The 21,706-nt window shown below is 42.3% G+C and overlaps 1 protein-coding gene and 1 long non-coding RNA gene across 15 annotated transcripts in view; one reads left to right on the top strand and one right to left on the bottom strand.

The window, feature by feature from the left end:
- Window positions 1-21,706, bottom strand: part of PLCE1 (phospholipase C epsilon 1) — a 349,469-nt gene that overhangs the window by 214,970 nt on the left and 112,793 nt on the right. The gene's annotated exons all lie outside the window — the stretch shown is intronic.
- LOC135965161 (uncharacterized) lies at window positions 10,727-20,537 on the top strand. Its single transcript, XR_010578050.1, has 3 exons — window positions 10,727-11,164; window positions 15,360-15,497; window positions 19,493-20,537. It is a non-coding gene; the product is annotated as an uncharacterized lncRNA (long non-coding RNA).

The following is a 21,706-nucleotide window of genomic DNA, read 5'->3' as shown; positions in this document are numbered from 1 at the left end:
TAAGCTGATAAGCAATTTCAGCAAAGTCTCAGGATACAAAATTAATGTGCAAAAATCACAAGCATTCTTATACACCAGTAACAGACAAACAGAGAGCCAAATCAGGAATGAACTTCCATTCACAATTGCTTCAAAGAGAATCAAATACCTAGGAATCCAACTTACAAGGGATGTAAAGGACCTCTTCAAGGAGAACTACAAACCACTGCTCAGTGAAATCAAAGAGGACACAAACAAATGGAAGAACATACCATGCTCATGGATAGGAAGAATCAATATCGTGAAAATGGCCATACTGCCCAAGGTTATTTATAGATTCAATGCCATCCCCATCAAGCTACCAACGAGTTTCTTCACGGAATTGGAAAAAACTGCTTTAAAGTTCATATGGAACCAAAAAAGAGCCCGCATCTCCAAGACAATCCTAAGTCAAAAGAACAAAGCTGGAGGCATCACGCTACCTGACTTCAAACTATACTACAAAGCTACAGTAACCAAAACAGCATGGTACTGGTACCAAAACAGAGATATAGACCAATGGAACAGAACAGAGTCCTCAGAAATAATACCACACATCTACAGCCATCTGATCTTTGACAAACCTGAGAGAAACAAGAAATGGGGAAAGGATTCCCTATTTAATAAATGGTGCTGGGAAAATTGGCTAGCCGTAAGTAGAAAGCTGAAACTGGATCCTTTCCTTACTCCTTATACGAAAATTAATTCAAGATGGATTAGAGACTTAAATGTTAGACCTAATACCATAAAAATCCTAGAGGAAAACCTAGGTAGTACCATTCAGGACATAGGCATGGGCAAAGACTTCATGTCTAAAACACCAAAAGCAACGGCAGCAAAAGCCAAAATTGACAAATGGGATCTCATTAAACTAAAGAGCTTCTGCACAGCAAAAGAAACTACCATCAGAGTGAACAGGCAACCTACAGAATGGGAGAAAATTTTTGCAATCTACTCATCTGACAAAGGGCTAATATCCAGAACCTACAAAGAACTCAAACAAATTTACAAGAAAAAAACAAACAACCCCATCAAAAAGTGGGCAAAGGATATGAACAGACATTTCTCAAAAGAAGACATTCATACAGCCAACAGACACATGAAAAAATGCTCATCATCACTGGCCATCAGAGAAATGCAAATCAAAACCACAATGAGATACCATCTCACACCAGTTAGAATGGCGATCATTAAAAAGTCAGGAAACAACAGGTGCTGGAGAGGATGTGGAGAAATAGGAACACTTTTACACTGTTGGTGGGATTGTAAACTAGTTCAACCATTATGGAAAACAGTATGGCGATTCCTCAAGGATCTAGAACTAGATGTACCATATGACCCAGCCATCCCATTACTGGGTATATACCCAAAGGATTATAAATTATGCTGCTATAAAGACACATGCACACGTATGTTTATTGCGGCACTATTCACAATAGCAAAGACTTGGAATCAACCCAAATGTCCATCAGTTACAGATTGGATTAAGAAAATGTGGCACATATACACCATGGAATACTATGCAGCCATCAAAAAGGATGAGTTTGTGTCCTTTGTAGGGACATGGATGCAGCTGGAAACCATCATTCTTAGCAAACTATCACAAGAACAGAAAACCAAACACCGCATGTTCTCACTCATAGGTGGGAACTGAACAATGAGATCACTCGGACTCAGGAAGGGGAACATCACACACCGGGGCCTATCATGGGGAGGGGGGAGGGGGGAAGGGGGAGGGGGGAGGGGGGAGGGATTGCATTGGGAGTTATACCTGATGTAAATGACGAGTTGATGGGTGCAGCACAGCAACAAGGCACAAGTATACATATGTAACAAACCTGCACGTTATGCACATGTACCCTACAACTTAAAGTATAATAATAATAAATAAATTAAAAAAATAAAAATAAAAATAAAAAATAAAAAAGAAAAAAGAAAAAAATGCTAAATTAATCAAAATTTTAAAACTTAAAAAAAACTTAGGTTAAAAACTTGAGTTTAAAAAAACTGTAACTTCTTTTAAAGTTAACAAAACTTTTTAAAAAAATCTTCCAATTTACATTCTAAAAATATGGTTTTAGCACTTACATTTTGTAATTTGAAAAGCTTGTTCTCATGTCTCTACTGAGCTTAAGGTTTTTCTTGGCTATCAAAACAAAGAGGTCTTTTGTTGAAACAATCAGGCGACAGTGTTTTGGTGAAAAGATTATATATAGAATAATGGTATGAAGCTCTATTGTACAAAAAGTAGACTTAAGAGCTTTCCCTGTCTCCAGATACCCTGGACTTCTTGCAGTAATTTGAAATAATGTTGTCCTTCACTATGTGGGAGCCCTAAACAATTGGGTGCATTCATTATTTTCTAAGACCTCATAAAGGACACAATGCAGATGTGACTACACATAATTAAAGGCAGTGTCAACAGCAATGTATATACTAACTACAGCTATAACCAACCCACTGGGATCAACTGCTTATGGGTGTTCCAAGGATTTTCTCTCTTTTGTACCCACCATGATCTAGTGATTCATTGTATATTGTATTGTATACAGGTGGAACTCCTGAAATATTCCTTGAACTGATTTTAGCTGGTCTTTGGCATCTGCATATACTGGACATTGCCAGTAATGTCAAAGACAGGGGACAAATGAAATCAGTGCAACAAGTGTTTGGCAAGAATCTGTGGGCTGGGTAGGCTACAGGGAAGGGAAAGGTCATTGAGTCTCACTCCCAGCAGAGCTGGTAGGAGCCAAAGAAGACAGTGAATGTGATGCTGAGCTGGAAGAAAAGGGCTTTTGCGGGGGCCACATCTCTGTTTAAATCACTTCTGTAGCTACTTTGAATAAGGTACCTTTTCAGCAGCAAATGAGGATTCAGCTGGAGGGTTCTGTCACTCATGGCCCAAAAGTCTTGTCACCTTTTATTCACTGGGAAGCTCGTTCCTCATACTCTTCTCAAGATCTTCTGGTCTCATCACAAGAGTCCCAACCTTGCTTAGCCATTCACTTCATGAGAGTGAAAGAGAGAGGAAGAGAGCTCTATTTGTTGTGCTCATGACTGGAGGAGAAAGTCCACATCCAGGGATGAACATATCAGATGACTCAACGTTGCTTATCTATTATTCAGTGGAGATCATGATACACTATAAGACAGGAGGCAGAGGTCCTGGGAGTGGACAGGGAACAGCTGAAAAACAGGCTGTGGGAAGTCAGAGATGTAGGAATAATAGCAGAAGCTCTTTGTCTTTTCTTTTATTGCCCTCTCTCCAAATTGCTCCTTTTCAATTCTTTAACATGAGGCCAGGGAGAAGCAAATGCACTTCTTTTGGAAGGTGAAGGGCATGGCCATTACTGGCTGGGTAAATTTGGGGTTTCATCAGTTCACCCAACAGGTTTCATCATCAGCTCTTTTATGTTTTACCCTGCAAATTTTCTTAATTTTTTTTTTTTTTTTTTTTTTTTTGAGACAGAGTCTCACTCTGTCACCCAGGCTGGAGTGCAGTGGTGCGATCTTGGCTCACGGCAACCTCTGCCTCCCAGGTTTAAGCAATTCTCCTGCCTCAGCCTCCTGAGTAGCTGGGACTACAGGGACCTGCCACCACTCCCAGCTAATTTTTGTATTTTTAGTAGATATGGGGTTTCACCATGTTGGCCAGGCTGGTCTTGAACTCCTAACCTCAGGTGATCCACGTGCCTCAGCCTCCCAAAGTGCTGGGATTACAGGCGTGAGCCACCACACCCTGCCATTCCTAAATTCTTAAGGCAGACTTGGCAACCTTTTCCTACCAATGCCATGGATCCTTTCCCCATTTCCAAAATCAGTCAGAGGCCATGCACAGAATGTTAAACATCATTATTATATTCAGACACAAGACACAGAAAACAAGAAAAGCCAAGTTCTATAGATAGAGCAAATAAAAGGATAAATGAGATCTAAATTGTGAGTAGTTAAGGAACTCAGGGGTATCTGTGGCAGGAGAGGAAGGCGATGAGGACAGAATCACAGAAAGACAGAAAGATAGAATTTTGACACAAAGGATGGAGAGAAGAAGGAGCAGGAGGAAGGATCGAGGGCAGCAGGTCAGAGATGAGCAAGTCCCAAAGATGAGTATGTCCCGGAGATGCCCGCTGTTCTCCCCAGTGTCTGTCATCAGACCAGTTATCACCCTGCATCATGGCCCTATAAAGTGCTTGCTGATTAATCTGTGACTCATTCCTGTTTCATTGAGTGTCTCTCACATGACCAAGGATGGCTGGAAGGCAGGCAGGTAAGAGGGAAAGTTAACACGAGGCAGGAAATAATAAGTGAGAAGAGAGAGATTCAGGCAGCTGGGACTCCAGGAGTCAAGAGGAAGCCAGAGGCACTGGGAACAGGCTGACTTCTTTGGGACATGAATGGCTACTGGCACCTAGAATCGTGCAAGAACAACAACAACAAAAAAAACATAGGGCATAAGAGGATTAACCTATTGTGAGGTCTAGGGCACAACACAATAAGAAAAGAACAGCTATACTGTGAACTCTTGATTATTTGGGGGTAATGTGGAGATTATAATAGTAGGAAACGCTACCTACATGGGAGGTGCTATGAGGCTTGGTATAAAAATCCAAGCATAAAAGGAAGTTAGAACAGGGACAGATCTTGGAAAAATCTTCATGAATGAACTGAGCCCTGAGAGGACAAAGCAAACGTCGAAAGGTCAAGGAGAATGTATTCGTGGGGACGAAAAGTTGCTGGCTCTGAAGTGCAGCATTTGGCTTAGAGATCAGACTGTTAGCCTGAAAGCCTGGGTGGACACAGTCTCCAATGTCCCTCCCTCCTCCTCTGCCCCTGCACAGTTATTGTCTGTGCTCATCTGTCTCACTGAGAAGGAAAAGAAAAGCTGGGGAGCCCAATTTGCTTCACTTTGGGGGAAGTGAGGAGGTTAGGGGACAATAGACTTTTCCTTCCCCTCTAGAGGTTTACCTTCTAGTCTAGGTTTGATGCCAAATGTTCTGAGCATTTTGGGCTAGTCGCCTTGGGCCACGACTTCGCAACCATTCAAAGAATGTAAGGTTCTAAGGCAGGTCCTATGGAGGCTTTTCAATTTCCCTAGGTCCCTGTGACTTCTCTTACTAACTTCTTCCCAGAGCCCAGGTCATAGTGAGACCCAGGGAACAGACCCAGAGAGACACTCATTCAGACATGCATATATCTGTGCATTTAGAAAACTGAACTTGGACTTCTTAAGCCTTGCTTTGATTCAGTTATCTTCAACGATGCCCATCTGCTGCATTTTGTTTCCTTAGCATGGTCAAGGGAGTTCCTCAGTAACCCCTCACTGTCCACCCTTCTACCCCCTCCTCCATTATTACCCTAGTTGAACACATTGTGACAACTATCCATCCCCTCAACAAGCCCAAGCTTCCCTGCCCACTGCCACTCCCATTCCCACACTGTTGCATTGCTGTTAGAATACTTCCACTCTTTAAGGCAGTCTTAATGTCACTGCTTAACTACTATATGACCTTAGGGCAGTTACTTCTCTGTGCTTCCATTTCAAAATAGTAAAACGGGGATAGCTGTGTGATAACTGAATGAATGAATACATGCAAAGCACTTAGCATAGTGCCTGGCACACAGTAAGTTCTATGAAAGTTCTTGTCTTTCTCTCACCGACGGCTCCCAGCCCATCCACCCTCTGAACACTCAGGTGCTATTTGGAATACAGGTGATAATTAAACATCTCCAACCAGGATTTACTCAATTTTGCCCTCAGTTATTTTCCCCATTTTATTGTCTATTAGTTTTGAAAGGAATGGGTGTACAGTACTGAGTTTCCTCTCTGCTGTTCCTAATTTACTTATTCAGTGTGAAGTCCTCGTGCCGAAAGGAACTCTTGGCTTTTTTTTTCTTTTAAACAGCAGCTTTATTGAGATATAATTCACATTCCATACAATTCACTCATTTAAAGTATACAAGTCAATAGTTTTTTTTTGTTTGTTTTGGTTTTTTTTTGAGACGGAGTCTTGCTCTGTCGCCCAGGCTGGAGTGCAGTGGCCGGATCTCAGCTCACTGCAAGCTCTGCCTTCCGGGTTCACGCCATTCTCCTGCCTCAGCCTCCCGAGTAGCTGGGACTACAGGCGCCCACCACCTCGCCCGGCTATTTTTTTGTATTTTTTTAGTAGAGACGGGGTTTCACCGTGTTAGCCAGGATGGTCTCGATCTCCTGACCTCGTGATCCACCCGTCTCAGCCTCCCAAAGTGCTGGGATTACAGGCTTGAGCCACCGCGCCCGGCCAATAGTTTTTAATATAGTTACACCACAATCAATTTTAGGCCCTTTTTTCACCTCCAAGGTAAGTCTCATACCCGTTTAAAGTCACTCCCTATTTTCCCATCCTCACTAGCCCTAGGCAACCACCATGAATGTACCTTCTATCGCTATAGATTTGCCTGTTTGGGACATTTCATATAAACTTCTGGCTTTTTTAAGAGGCAAAATTCTTCTTTAACTCAGCATTCATCTGTTTCATCAAAATCCCCAGCCCTAGGACCAGGCACATAGTAGCTAGCCAAGAAATGTTCTGTTGAATGACAACCAAAGCACGGGGTTGATCAAGTTAAATATATTTTTTTCACGTTTCATCTTTAGGACCTTATTGGTCCAAAGCAAGATAGAGAAGTAGGTGAGGAACAAAGGCATTGTGTTTTTCTAAGGTATACAAAAGCTCCATTGAGACTCCTTAAAATGAAATGCTAGTGCAGTGGTTCTCAAACTGGCTGCACCTTAGAGTCACCTGGGGAACAAAAAAATACTGAGGCCTGAGCCCTGCCCCACTGCATACCATATCCAATGTACTGATTTATCTGTTTGGAGCCATGGATTATATCTTTTAAAGTTTCCCCAGTGATTCTATGAGCAGCCAGGGTTCGTTGGGAACTCTTGTTCCAATGGAAACAATCGTTCAAAGCAAGAATAATTTGTTGAATTCCAGCCATGCCCAGAATGATACACAGCCAAAGTTTTCAACTCTGTCTTCAGGGAAATGAACCTCAGAATTTTTAAGAAAGCAATAAAAAACAGAATATTCATTTCACAAAAATTTTCTTTATAGCCAACATTACTATTACACTGAGCCATATAAAATTGCTGATACTTGACTGTTTTTGACCTAGAAAAATGAAAATTTCATATCATTCAACCTAACTGAATGCATTTATTTCATGAAATGAGATACATTTAATATTCAATCTGAATCACTATCTTATTAATCACCCATTCACCTTCCTTGTGCTTCATGCATTTTAAAAAAAGAACATTTTAAATTTTATTAAATATATATCTCTAATAGAGGATGGAAAATAAATTAGCCATCAAAGGGGGACAAAAATCATGGAAATTCACAACAGATAAAACAAACACAAACTTTATAGATGACCTCTACATTTTGCCACACATTATTTCTGGAAAGCACGTCATAAAGTAGATTGTCATAAAGCAAGATATATTTTCCCATAGGAAAAATTTCATGATTAGGGATTCTGTTCCTGTCTAGGCCTCACATAAATCAAAGATACGATCAACAACAGGTCATGAAAGCAAAACTGCAACAGCCATAAACCTTTATAAACCTTCCGCAGCACTGCAAACATTTAAAATAATAAACTTATTATTCAAGCACTATAAAATGCCAAAATTATACCCAATCCATTGATCATTATACTGGCATTTAGAAAGGCAACTGAGTACTATCCATCAAAATTCAAAAAGTGTACATTCTTTGATCTACTTCTAGAGATCTTTCCTATAGGAAAACTGGTTTGGTTTCTTTCCTCTCTTCCAGAACCAAGTATAAATGTCTCAGTCTAGACCCACGGCCCTTCACAGTATCACTACTGAGTGGGCAGTGCTTTGCAGGGGCTCTCTAGTCACCCACTCTTCCAATTCCTTATCCAAGACCCCATTCCTTCCACCAGCAAGCTGAGGGCTGCCCTAGGCTCTGAGGACAATCCTGTTCCCTGTCAGGAGGAATTTAAGGAGCTTTAGTTCTCTGGTGCAGGCTCCACAATGTCTAGTCAACTGCATTTCTGCTTTCATTCCCATCTCAGGCTGGGAATTTGGCTTCCACCTCCTTTTGTGACCAAAACTGCTGGTGTCTCAGTGCTAATGAGCCTTGTTTCTTGCCAGGCCCTTTCTTCACTCTACCTCTGCCTGCAAGGGGCTGAATTCCTCCCACTGAATCCCACCCTACAGCTGGAAGGAACCCTGCTTCCTATTGCCGCAATTTTCTCATGCCAGACACCTTTCTGGAAAACAAATGTCTCATGAATGAGTGGATGAATTTCTAGATTTCTACATACTCCATTACTGTGTACAACTGAATACCCACTACCACCTCTTGCTGGGTCTCCCAGAGAGTGGGTATTTGGGATGTATCAGTGCATGATTCTACAGCACTTCTCAACCAGACATTATTTTATCACGACCACCCACACCGGGGACATTTGGCAATGTGTGGAGATATTTTTGGCTGTCACAACTGAGGGCATGCATGCTACAGGCATCTTGTGCGTTGAGGCCAATGATGCTGCTAAACATTGTCCAGTGCACAGGGCTGCTCCCACAACTAGCTGAGGTTGAGAAACACTGTTCCAGAGAAATCAAAAGCACTTTCTGCAGCACTACAAACCAAATCAAGCTGAAAATTACCAACAGAGAAGGATGATGCTTCTGTTTCCAGTAAAACACCCTTTTCCCATTCCAATTTTCAAAATTCATGCTCATTACAGAAAAACTGGAAAATAAAGAAAAGCAAAAGATCACCTGTGATATCACTACCACTGTGTAGTTTTCCATAGTTGTGATGTCATATAACACACAATTTATAATCTTTTTCTACATAATGTATTAACCAAGCTTTTCTCTGTATTACTGCAAAGTTATTTAGACCTCACTTTTAATTCTATGTGAGATTCCTCCTCATGATTTAACAACAGTGTAAGTAACCATTCTCTTATTACTGTTAATTTGTTTCCAGGTTTTCACTATTGTAAAGCTGTTATGATACACATATTTGTGCATAAAACTTTTTCTGCGCATGAGGTTATTTCCTTGACAACCCTTAGAAAAGGTCTATCCTTGGCCGGACGCGGTGGCTCATGCCTGTAATCCCAGCACTTTGGGAGGCTGAGGCAGGTGGATCACGAGGTCAGGAGATCGAGACCATCCTGGCCAACTTGGTGAAACCCCGTCTCTACTGAAAATACAAGAAATTCGGCCGTGTGCCTGTAGTCCCAGCTACTCAGAAGGCTGAGGCAGGAGAACGCTGTGAACTCAGGAAGCGGAGCTTGCAGTGAGCCGAGATTGCACCACTGCACTCCAGCCTGGGCAACAGAGTGAGACTCCATCTCAAAAAAAAAAAAAAAAGAGAAAAAGGAAAAGGTCTATCATTCTGATATCATTTTGAAAGGCAAACAGGATTTGCCAAAGGATTCTAACATCAAAGCCCATGTGGAATGTCCCCCTGAACCCCATCTCTGCACTGGTAAAAACATACATCAAATCTGCAACCTCAAGAGTCTTTGTCTGAGGAACATCAAAAGAGCCAGAAAAAAATTAAAAAAATTAAAAAAAAAAAAAAAACCATCCCAGAGCTTTCTGACTAGAGAACATTGCAGTGGATCATGAGAACAAGAATAAAAGTTCTTGTGATTTTTGGCACAGAGAGACAAAACTGCTACGTCTTTAATTTGCTGGTTGCAGAGGCAAAATATTTTATGTAGAATACCTTTCTTACAAGCCTATGCCATTTTCTGTTTATTAAGGCAGTTTAGCTTTATTTAACTTAATTTTTTGGCCATATTTTCTCCTTTGAGACAGAGTCTTGCTCTGTCACCCAGGCTGGAGTACAGTGGCACAATCTTGGCTCACTGTAACCTCTGCCTCCCAGGTTCAAGCAATTCTCCTGCCTCAGCCTCCCAAGTAGCTGGAACAATAGGTGCGTGCCACCATGCCTGGCTAATTTTTGTATTTTTAGTAAAGATGGGGTTTTACCATGTTGGCCAGGCTGGTCTCAAACTCCTAACCTCAAGTGGGTCCCATTTTCTCTTTATCTCAGGTATTTAGATTTTGGGGAATGCAATAAATTTGATAAACATCTTAACAGCTGTTTATTGAGATAAGTCCAGAACATTTTGAAACAAAAATGGTCAAATATAATATTTTTTTCATTAACACATAATATTTTTTTCATTAACACCTAGATAGTATTCTTACATTTTAGCAGCTGACTACACTATAACTGCAAAGCAGAAGTTAAACTCTTACCTTCATCCTGCTCCCAGATTCACAGGGAAACCTACAAGTTTATATAAATCAAAGCAAAGGCCAATATATCTAAATACATAAACTCAAAGGATGGCAGGAAATGGTAACAAGAAGTTGGGATTCAGAGGACCTAGGTTTCTGCCTGTCTATACCACTAGCAAGCCCGCACCTTAGGCCACTAGCAAGCCTGCAGCTTAGGACAAATCATTGATATTTCTACATTTCGATTGCAGAAAAGGAAGACTATCAAATATGAAATGACATATGTGAAGTGCTCTTAAAAGACACAGTACTTTTCTAAATGCAGTAACATACAAAGAGGGCTGTTACTGGGTATCATTGTGTATAATGTATTGTGCTTTGTGATGTCACTGCAGGTACAATCAGGGACAGAAAATCAGTATTGATGAGTGAGCCGTGGGACTGGAAGGCAGCAGGAAGATGTCAGGGTCAGGGATTACTGGCTCAGAAGCAGGTATCATGGCAGAAGCCCAAGTCCCTCCAAGTCACAGGGTTAGGAACCAGGATATCAGCAGGGAAGCAAGGGGTAGAGGGGGTATAAAAATGACCCAACTACCACCACCAATACTACCATTTACTGAGGCTTTACCACGCAGCAGGCACCCTGAAAAGTGTTTAGCTTGCATTATCTCAGTCAGTCCTCCTAACAGCCTGATTAGTAGGAGTTGTTACAGAAACACAGATGAGACATGGGTTAGAAAGAGGTTGAGAGTGCTAGAGAATCTTACGGCTGCAAAATGTTAGGTAAGCAGAGACTTCAACCACTGTCTTCTGAATCAAAGCTCAAAGGAAAGACCAGGCAAGAGTAGGGGTGAAGTAAGTACCTCAGTGACAGCACAGAACCTGTGAGCCAGAGCAGAGGCTGAGGCTCCTGGCCTCCCTGACTCTTCCTTCAAAGGCACACAGTAGGCAAGGCACCTGGGGGCACTGGCTGCAGGGGAGCTCCCACCTTGCTTGTGATAGGGTGGAATGGGGCCAGGAGGCCTTACCAATGGACTGGGATGTTCTTTCACAAACAGGAGCAGTTCTTGCTGCTGCCCTTGCCTTCTCTCACCTCACTGAGTCCTCACCCCACTGAGGTCAGGGCTGAGCTACAAGGCTGTCAGACTCTCGCTTGTACTATGGAATTGAGAGAAGCAATGGTGGAGCCTTGGTCTGTGAGTGAAATTTCCTTCCGTCGGTTAGATCTACAGTCCATCCAGCCCAGCACTTGTCTCCAATAGTGGAGTCAAACAACTAATGCAATGGTTTGTAGACTTTAAAAAAAAATAACAATTTTTTTTTTTTGTCCCTCACAAAGGAAATCTCATGTAGCAGCCCAGAACTTTCAACAGATAAGAAGTAGAGAGATTCTGGTTTAAAGAGGGATGATGGAAGCCCCGAATGTCATCTCTTCTGCTCCCCCAGATGCCTTCATGGACTACAGGGCTGTACATACCGTTAGACTCCTTGACCTCAATATGAATGGCTAAAGACTCCAAGCATCCTAACTCTAATTGGAAATCCAGTAGCAATGAATTACCATGCAGTCGTCTAAAACCTTTTTTAAAAGCTATTTAAATTGTCCATCTGTTCACACTTCTGGCTACAGAGTCCACTGTTTACTAGCCCCATTTGGAAGTACTACTTACTACCTTTCTCTTGTCCTAAACTCACTCTGCTGTAACTTCAAGGGGTATCTTTGTAGTTTTACACTAGAACTATTTATGACTTTAGAAACTTTGTTCACATCCTCCTCCTGTCTTCTAGACAGACCATTTCTAATCTGTTTAGTCTGTTCTCACTGGGGGATTAAATGCAATAATGTATGTAAAGCACCAAGCTAGGGGGGTGGCATGAAGGAGGAGTTCAGCAACATCTTGCCTTTACCTTCCTTTTTCTCATCTCCTTCATCATTTAAAGGCTCTTCTCCAGTTTTGCTTTCCTTTAAAACTCTTTGTTCCTTTCTTAATCACGCTCGCTGCTGTGCCCTAAATAATGGGTACAAAATGGGGTCATCTTTAACAACACAGCCGAATACTGACGCTACAAATATCAACCCAATTGGCACCACATAAAGCGTCACCACTGCCAGGAACAATCAGAACTCACTCTTCTCTAGGTAGCCTCTGAGACGCCTTGCTGTGAATATTGTATCAAAGAAACCACTACGGTTTTATATAACCAAGGAGGTAGAGGGGAGGGGGAAGGAGAAAGGGGTGTGTGGGAGAGAGAGAGACAGACAGACAGAGACAGAGACAACATGAGCACCACTGAGTGAATAAGGAGGATTCGATATTATGGAGCAGCATGGGAAGAAAAAATACATTCATTGTGCAAAAAGAGAGGCATAAAGGCAAGACAAGCAGAGAGTATGAGCTCCCAGAGAGGAAAGGACTGGAACAGTTAAGACAGAAGCATTCAATTCCTGAATGTGTGTGCAGAGGAAAAGGGAATCATGGCAAACTGCAAGACACTATTTGTGGGAGGATAAATTGGCAAACTGCAAGATACTATTTGTGGGAGGATAAATTGGCAAACTGCAAGACATTATTTGTGGGAGGACAGCATTTTGAGGGGGCCATTTATCAGTATCTATCACAGTTTTAAGTGTGTATACCCCCAGACTCAGCAATCACATTTCTAGGAATCTGAATTACAGAAATATTTAGCATTACACACATAGATATATAAAGATGCTCACTCCAGCATTGTTCCTAAGGGAAAAATCTTGGGAATAGCTGAAGTGTTCATCAACAGGGACTGAAAAAATAAATTATGGGGTGTATCCGTACAAGAGTATACTAGGGAACAATGAAAAATAATGAGGCAGTGATATATGTAAGAGATATGCGTAGCAATATTTATGGAAAGATCTCAAAAATATAGTAAATTTAAAAGGCATGTTGTAGTATGTATAATTTTGGTTTTAAAATTATGTAAATATACTAGTTAACATAAGAAAACCATCTGGAAGAACACACATTGATTATCTAAATTCTTTTTGAAGTGGGTGAAAAATTGTTACTTTTTATATACTTCCAGACCGTTGAAGTTTTTAACTAAAAATAAAGCAACAGGAAAGCTAGCCATGGCATAGTGGCTACATGCGTGGGATGTGAAGCCACACTTCCTGAATTTGAATCCCAGCTCTGCCTCGTCTTAAAAGTGTGATCACAGAGAGGTAACTTAACCTGTGGCTCAGTTGCCTTATTTGTAAAATGGTAATAATGATAGTACCAACCTTATAGGTTTGTTGTGTGAATTAAATGAGTTAACACTCATAAAAAGGTTAAAAAAGGCTTGACATAAACACTCAATAAGTTGAGTGTTTATTGGTACACAATACATTTTTACCTTAAAAAACAGCTATTCGGTTGTTTAATTAGCAGAGAACAGAAGGGAGGAAGGGAGCAAAATGGGAAAAGATTAGTGCCAGATGATAAAGGGCCTTTACCACCAAGCTAAGAAATGCAGATTAATTCTTTAGCAGGAAATGAGGAGACTTTCATTCATTCAAGACATATTTATTGAGTGCTTTCCGTGTGCCAACATCGAAACTAGGATACAAGAGTGGGAGTGAGTGAAGTGGACAATGGCAACATTTTAGAAAAGGACAAGGTAATCAAGACTGCTTTTTGAGAACAACGGGTCTGTGCCTTAAAAGTGTTTTGTGTGAGTGTGTGTTTGGGAGAGATGATCAGGAAGACGGGGAGGCGCTATCAGTCAATGTATTGTTTGGATGAGTGGTGATAAGTGCCTGATACACAAAGGGAATACAGGCCTGAAGCTTGAAGAGATATCTCTGGTCTGAGATAACAGACAGGTGATCCCTGGTATCTGGGTGTTGACCGAGGTTGGAGGGGTCAGGTGGGGAGCTGTGGTGGGCAGGAGAACCCCTGAACACCAGCTTTTCAGAGTTTACCTCAACACTGTCCAACTCAGTTGGCCTAGAGTCAGGCAACCTGGTTCCAAGCCCATGTTCACCACCTTTGACTGGAGGAACCAGGCAAACTGCACTTCTCTGGGCCTGAGAATCCTTCTATAAAATAAGAGGGTCTCCTCTGATTATTTCCAGGGCCCTCATCAGCTCGAACATTCTGTCATTTTCATGGCATCACAAAGAGGTGAATGAACGGGGCTTTCTTTCTCGTTTCCAACTGATTATATTCCAGACTCAAAAGAGAAACCAATAAATAAAACATAGGATTCAGATGTGCAGGAGAATGTATGAGAAGACTGTTTACATTTGCTTCCTTTTTAAGAAAGCGCATGTTGAATTTTAAGCCAAATGTATGTGTCAAGGTTTGAAAATAGGTTACTCAAATAATTTCATTCCATATGTGCAGCTGCTGTTCTAAAGTATAAACCACACTCATCTAGTAAAACCATCATCTGTTCTATAAGGAATATGAACATTCATCTGGCCCTTATTTTTAGAGTGAGAGGTCAAATGCACAAGAGGTGAATTGTAGTTGAGTCCACTGTGCCAGATACAGACAGGGGACTGAGGCCAAATATAAATCGTAATATCTGGGCTGGGTGCGGTGGCTCATGCCTGTAATCCCAGCACTTTGGGAGGCTGAGGCGGGTAGATCATGAGGTTAGGAGATTGAGACCATCCTGGCTAACACGGTGAAACCCCATCTCTACTAAAAATACAAAATAATTAGCCAGGTGTGGTGGCGGGCACCTGTAGTCCCAGCTACTCAGGAGGCTGAAGCAGGAGAATGGCGTGAACCTGGGAGGTGGAACTTGCAGTGAGCCGAGATCGCGCCACTGCACTCCAGCCTGGGCGACTGAGCAAGACTCCGTCTCAAAAAAAAGAAAAATCATAATATCTGAATTTGTGGGTATTTAAATTAGATGGCTTAGAAGATCAAAAGAAATAAATCATGGAATATCAAAGTGGCAAACAGAAGCTGCAAAAGGCCATCATTCATTTGTTCATTCATTTGACAAATCGTTCTCACAAAATCAATCATCAAAGTCAACAGGCTCTGACTCATTTCCCATTGCTTATTGTAGTTAGGTTTCTTTTTCTCCCCAGGGTCATGGAATATGTGAACTTCAGGCTTAACCTCTGCGTGAGAAAAAAAGCATGAAGATAATCAACTCTATGTGAGAAGAAATTGGCAACACTATTAACCACGAGTAATGCACACCAAAGGCAAGCTACCTGAGCCCTGATCCCACCTGCCACTCTAGCGATGTGACTTTGGGCCAGTTAATTAGCTCCTTTCTGCCTCACTTTCCCCTTCATAGGGTTGTGAAGAGGATGTTACTATTTGTACACTGCTTTGAGCAGTGCCTGCTGTACAATAAGGACCATATACGTGTTTGTAAAATAAATCTTAGTTGCTAGAGGCAACACCAGGCAGCTGAGAGTGGCAGCACATTGACTCTCTTAAAGAACACTTCCTCTCTTGCTCATCCCACTCAGCTCATAAAAGTTCCAGGGAAAACCATACATTGGACAAGACAAGGATCAGCTGTTCTTCATTTTTACTTAGGAAGGCCAAGAGGAATTTACACTGAAAAACCTCCTGCAAGGATGGCTGAAATCAGAATGACATTTCTCTTTAAAAAGGAGATAGTTTATTGGTAGACATGCAATGAGAATGTCCTGGCCTGCTGCCTACTCGCCTTGGAGTCTGTAATTTCAACCAACTGTTTGCTTGAGTTATTCAAACCCATTTTATTCTTAGCTGTTTTGGTGTGTGAGTTGCATTGTGTGTGCATGTGCATGCACAACACACAGTGCGGATAAGGATAGAAGCCCTCCTGGGAGGAGGCAAGATGCTTGAGTTTGGGTCATTTCAGCTCAACACTTAGAGTCGCCTACGGCAAATTTCTTTCTTTTTTTTTTTTTTTTATTATACTTTAAGTTCTGGGGTACATGTGCAGAGCATGCTGTTTTGTTACATAGGTACACAAGTGCCACGGTGGTTTGTACAGCCAATTTCTTGAGCCTCAATTACTGAAACTGAAACATGGCACTGATGTTCATCTAAAAGAAGGGAAGGATCTTGAAAAGTGGTCTTTTGGGTGCTTTTTTCTGGATCAAGAACTATTATTCAAAGTGGCTGGGATAATGTGTTTTTACAAGGATTGCTCTCTTGCAGGTCAGAGGGCTGCTGCCACTCCCCTGGCTTAGATGCTTCCTCAGGGTGTCTGGTAGCATCAGTAATTAATAGCACAAACACTGGAGTCAGGCCCAAGGTTCAAGCCCCAGCTTTGCCACTTGTAAAAATAAGCCTCAGTTTGCCTATCTGTAAAATGGTGATAATGACAATAACAGTATCTGTCTCATCAGGTGGTTGTGAAGAATAAGTGAGAATACTCAGAAACTCAGCATGATGCCTGACAGTCAGTGCCTAATAAACAGTAGATTCACAGTAACAGCTGTTCTCGTCCTCAAGTGCTCCAGTGAAATTTTAGGTATATCTATCTTTAGATTGTGATGGACAGTTTATTAGCTAGTTTTTATATTGGCTTTTAAAATCTCCAGCAGTAACTCTTTTAAAACATGCCATCTGCCTCCTCCACCATTTTTCTCCTTTGTATTTTTAAAAAATTTCAAAACAAACCAAACTATTTTAAACTATGCCTCAGTGGTTACCTATTATTCATCAGAAGAGATTCCAGGGCTTTTTGTAGAAGGATTTCACATTGGGATGCTTTCGTCAAAGAGCTGCCTGTCCTATTGTGTCTTCCTGCTGGATAGCCCCTGGGAATGGGTGGGCTTCTCATACCACCTGCCATGGCACCAAGATGAGAAGCTGGGAGTGCAGCCCGGGGCTGGGGTATGGAGGATGCAGACAGGATAGCCATGGAAGAGGCGCTGGCACAAGTTCTGGCCTAGGCCCCTCTGATAAGCAGCTGTGTGACCTTGGTCAGGTCACTCAAACACACTGGACCATATTGTCCTCATGTGTGACATGACATGAGTTGCCTAGCAATGGGCAAAGCCAAGAAGATAATCCACCCAGGAGGCAGATGGCAGACACGTTGTTCACTTTCACTAGTTATCAACAAAATGCAAAAGGGGACAAAAGTATCATTTTTACATTTATTAAAGTGAAAACTTAAAAACAATAATACTCAATGTTGCTTATGTTTTACATTACTGTGAGTACAGCATTGGTACAACTGCTTGGGATTGGAAAACACAACTTAGACTATGTCTCTCTCATGTAAGAGAAACAGGTACACTTGGGTGTGGTTCCCCATCTCTGCAATGCACTAGTTTTTGTTTTTTTTTTTTTTTTTGAGATGGAGTCTGGCTCTGTCGCCCAGGCTGGAGTGCAGTGGCCGGATCTCAGCTCACTGCAAGCTCCGCCTCCCGGGTTTACGCCATTCTCCTGCCTCAGCCTCCCGAGTAGCTGGGACTACAGGCACCCGCCACCTCGCCCGGCTAGTTTTTTGTATTTTTTAGTAGAGACGGGGTTTCACCGTGTTCGCCAGGATGGTCTCGATCTCCTGACCTCGTGATCCACCCGTCTCGGCCTCCCAAAGTGCTGGGATTACAGGCTTGAGCCACCGCGCCCGGCCACAATGCACTAGTTTTAAGGCTCAATGTTTCTCGGGCTCACTGGAATATGGGGTAAAATGGGGATTAAAAACAATGCCCCCTAGACAGGTTGTTGTGAGGTCTGGGAATAATGTAGATAATGGGCAGAGCCTAATGCTTGGCATAGAACAGATGCTTATTGTCACTACCGATGTGACAATGCTGATGCCTGATTCAATGCATCTGGCTCACGTTATAATGCCAAGGAGAGAAAACCCATTTGCCTCCCTGTCTCAGTTTCCCTGTCCGAATCTGACTTCTCAGCAGGCAGAGCAGAGAGCCTCCCGTCTGCAGCCCCACTCCTCCGAGTGGTTCTGACCCATAGCCCCAGAGGTCCCCAGGCAACTCTGGGTACATGTCCTGGGTACATGTCTCCTATCACATGCCCACCACCGCACAAGAGATGCCAGTTCTGCCCAGCCCAGGTGGCATTCACTCAGCTGTACAAATGGCCTTCCAGGCCAGACCCCTTCAGTGCCTCCACACAGAGCAGGGGGCAACATCCTTCTGTGCCCACAACCTTTGCCCCCATCTCCCTCCAGGCAAAGGCAAGCCAGCCCCTCCAGAGAGCTCAGCCTCTCTGACTCACACCTGCTGCCACCATCACTCTGGCATGTCTCCCCACGCCAGCCACAGGCCCTGTCTTTACTGAGTAGCTCATCCCACCGACAGGAGGTCACCTGAGTCACTTGTTTTCAAATGCCCACTTGCTTCTGGGGGGGTTTTCTCCTCTTCCTCAGGTTTCTCCTTTGATTTATTTCTTGTTTGTTGGAAACTCAAGCCCAGTGTAGACTAAAATTGCCATAAATTCTTTATCTACTCAATATCAAAGATGCCTCTTCTTAAATGCTTCTTTGAATTCTTTCTCAATACCAGGTTCTGTCTCTGTTTCCATTTTGCAACCTAATAAGGACTGAAATCTGTTTTCAGTATTACTTGATTTTTTTTTCCTCAGCTTTAAAAATATTTTCAGAGAGCCAAAGAGCTGAGGAACTGAAAGGACTTCGTTAGTCCTCATTTCATTCATGAAAACACTGAAGCCCCAAGGGGTGAGCTGTGTGCTGTGCACACATGGGTGAGGTGCGCAGGTGAGAGACTGCTAGGAAGTACTCTTCTATCACCTCGCTGTCTCATGCCCCATTTCCTCATAAGCCTCATGCCGCCTCAGCAGGGCTTCTGACAAACAATGACCATATTTCCTCTGTGGAGAGCTCTGAGGGGCCTGTGAATCTGCAGAAATAGCTCCCCACAGGGGTCCCCAACCCATCGTGGACTCACTCCTCTCTTTCACTTCTAGGCTTCTGCAAATGCTGTTCCCTCTTTGTGGTAACTACAGCTAAGTCACACTCCTTCTCTAAATGCTTCCTGGAGGAAGCCCCTTCTGAGCCTCCAATTCCAGACAGGGAACCCTCCCCTGCGGCCCCTGCAGAAACTTGTATACCCTCCCAAGCTGGTATTGCTCACCAGTCTTACAACAGGTCATTCCTGTTTGCATCCATCTTCCATAGTGGTCTGCACACAGTATGAGGAAGAGCAGACACAATTAACTCACAACAAAGTGTTAGTGACTTGAAAATCTCTCTTACCTGCAGGAAGACCCATGGAAGAACCAAGAGAAGTCAAGAACTGAAGTTCTTCCATTCCCACCTCTGCGTCACCTTCCCTGCTTTCTCTTTCCCCAAAAGAGATGCAATCAACATCCCAAAGACCAATGATGTCATTGCTTTACACCAAATATCCCTCCTCTAAATTTTCCAAGAAATTGGGAATAAACTTCTTAAGAAAATTTGGGGAGCAAAAGCAAGTAGCCAGCCTAGATGAGCACATCCAACCTCTCTCCTCTTGATTCTCACATGTATTAGCCAGGATCCTCTTTCTGCAGAAAGCAGGGAGCCCCTGAGAACATTTTCACTTTGTCACTTTAGCAGCCTAACTCTGTGGTACCCCTGAGATGGGGAGGGTGAAGGGGTAGGGAAGACTGCAACCCCAATAGAAGCAGGGAAGGTGACATAGATGTGGGAATGGAAGGACTTAAGTTCTTGACTTCTCTTCGTTTCTGCCCTGGGTCTTTCCGGCACTATCTTTCCCCATATTATTTCATCTAATTCCCCAAACATCCCTAGATAGCCTATATCATTAAGTCCTTTATGATCTCCATTTTACCTAGAAAGAAACAGCGAGATGCAAAGAAGTTTGGTAACTTGCTGAGACCATAGGACCAAACAGAGGTTGTGCTGAGACCCACCAGAGCACCAGGCTCTTCATTACAGCCTCTTTTTGTAATTTCCCACTCAGTCTTCTTAACGGCGCCAGGGGTGTACCTGTGTGTTCTCCCTGACCATTAAAACCTCAGTGGCATTAACTGGACAAATAGGAAGTTTAAAGAGGGTATTTTTAACACCCCATTCATGTAGTCTCCCTGCTTGGGCTGCTCTCCCATCCTAGAATGTGCTTTTATCTCCTGTGATAACCAAAGACCCACTGGATCCTCCCTGCCCCCTCTCTCACCATAAGTGCCTCAATGCAAGTTAATGTCTCCATTTTCCATATTCCTATTGTGTTTATAGATGGTTCTGTACAATTTCATGTTTTACAGACTTGTTCAACCATTGATATAATAACAACCATGAAAACAAATACTTTTGTGCATTTGTTATCTGTTGGGTACCTTTTGTCTTATTTAATTTCCATAGTAATTCCATAAAGTCTATACGATAGCTCCCTCCTTATAAACAAGAATATTGAACCTTGACATATGTATTTGAGAGAAATAATATATCTTGGCAGTTTAACATTTGAGCTTCGACTTTGTCTGCATTTAAATCCTAATTCACTAAGTAGGTAAATGTACAGAAACTGCTTCTCTAAGCCTCAGTTTTGTGATCTGTAAAACAGGGTTGCTGAGAGGCCTAAACTGAGGTAATGTGTATGAAGTACTGAGCACAGGACTGGCATGGAGTAAAGTAGCCCATGACTGCAGGTACTTAATATCAGAAGGAAGCAGGGCTTAAAGTCTAACTCCAGGGCCCATGCTGCCTGCTTTTCATATAATCCTGAAGTAGGCAGAGTTTTTCCTTGCTATTTTAAAGAAGAGGAATTAGGTTCAGAAATATAAAATGACTTGCTCACCAACACCCAGCTGTTAAAGAGTCAAGGCTGGGGTTGGAGCCAAGTGTAGCTTTACTTGACTTCCCAACACTGAGCTGCCTGTGTTAATCTGTTAGTTTCAGGCAATCTTCTTTCTTCCAAATTCGTGATAAGCTCCTCGGAGCCAAGCAAAGGCACTTCTACTTTGCCTGTATTTCCCAGATGGCCTGGCATGGCCTCGCTTGTGCTGTGTTCTCAATATGCCGTTAGTAAAGAAAATCCTTGCTGCCCTTGCACAGCCTTGCACTCAGCTCCCTAGAACCAGCTATGGAGGACTGAGAATCCTAAAACAGAAGGAATACAAGATAGGTCATTCCAGAACTACCTAACAATTTTATGCTTATTGTACTCATAAGAATTAAGCCTCAAACACTAACTCAAGGTGTTCCAAAGAAAGCTGAATGTCTTACAGGTCCATCACCACAGATTCTTCAGTAAGTAAAGAGTGTATAAAAGAGAGAATAAAAAGAGATAATCTATTAGAGATGAAAAGATTCATAAGAAATATCAGTCAAATGTAATATTTGGACCTCATCTGATTCCTGTTCCAAAAACCAAATATTAAAAGCCATTTTAAAGACAACCAGGGAAGTCTGAATATAGGCTTGTCATTAAATCGTAATTTGGAAATATTTATTTAGGTATGATAATATTGCATT

This window comes from Macaca fascicularis, chromosome 9 (genome assembly GCF_037993035.2).
Source record: "Macaca fascicularis isolate 582-1 chromosome 9, T2T-MFA8v1.1".
In the NCBI taxonomy this organism is placed as follows: domain Eukaryota; kingdom Metazoa; phylum Chordata; class Mammalia; order Primates; family Cercopithecidae; genus Macaca; species Macaca fascicularis.
Note: the sequence above shows the minus strand (reverse complement) of the source record. Positions and strands in the feature narration are given on the sequence as shown.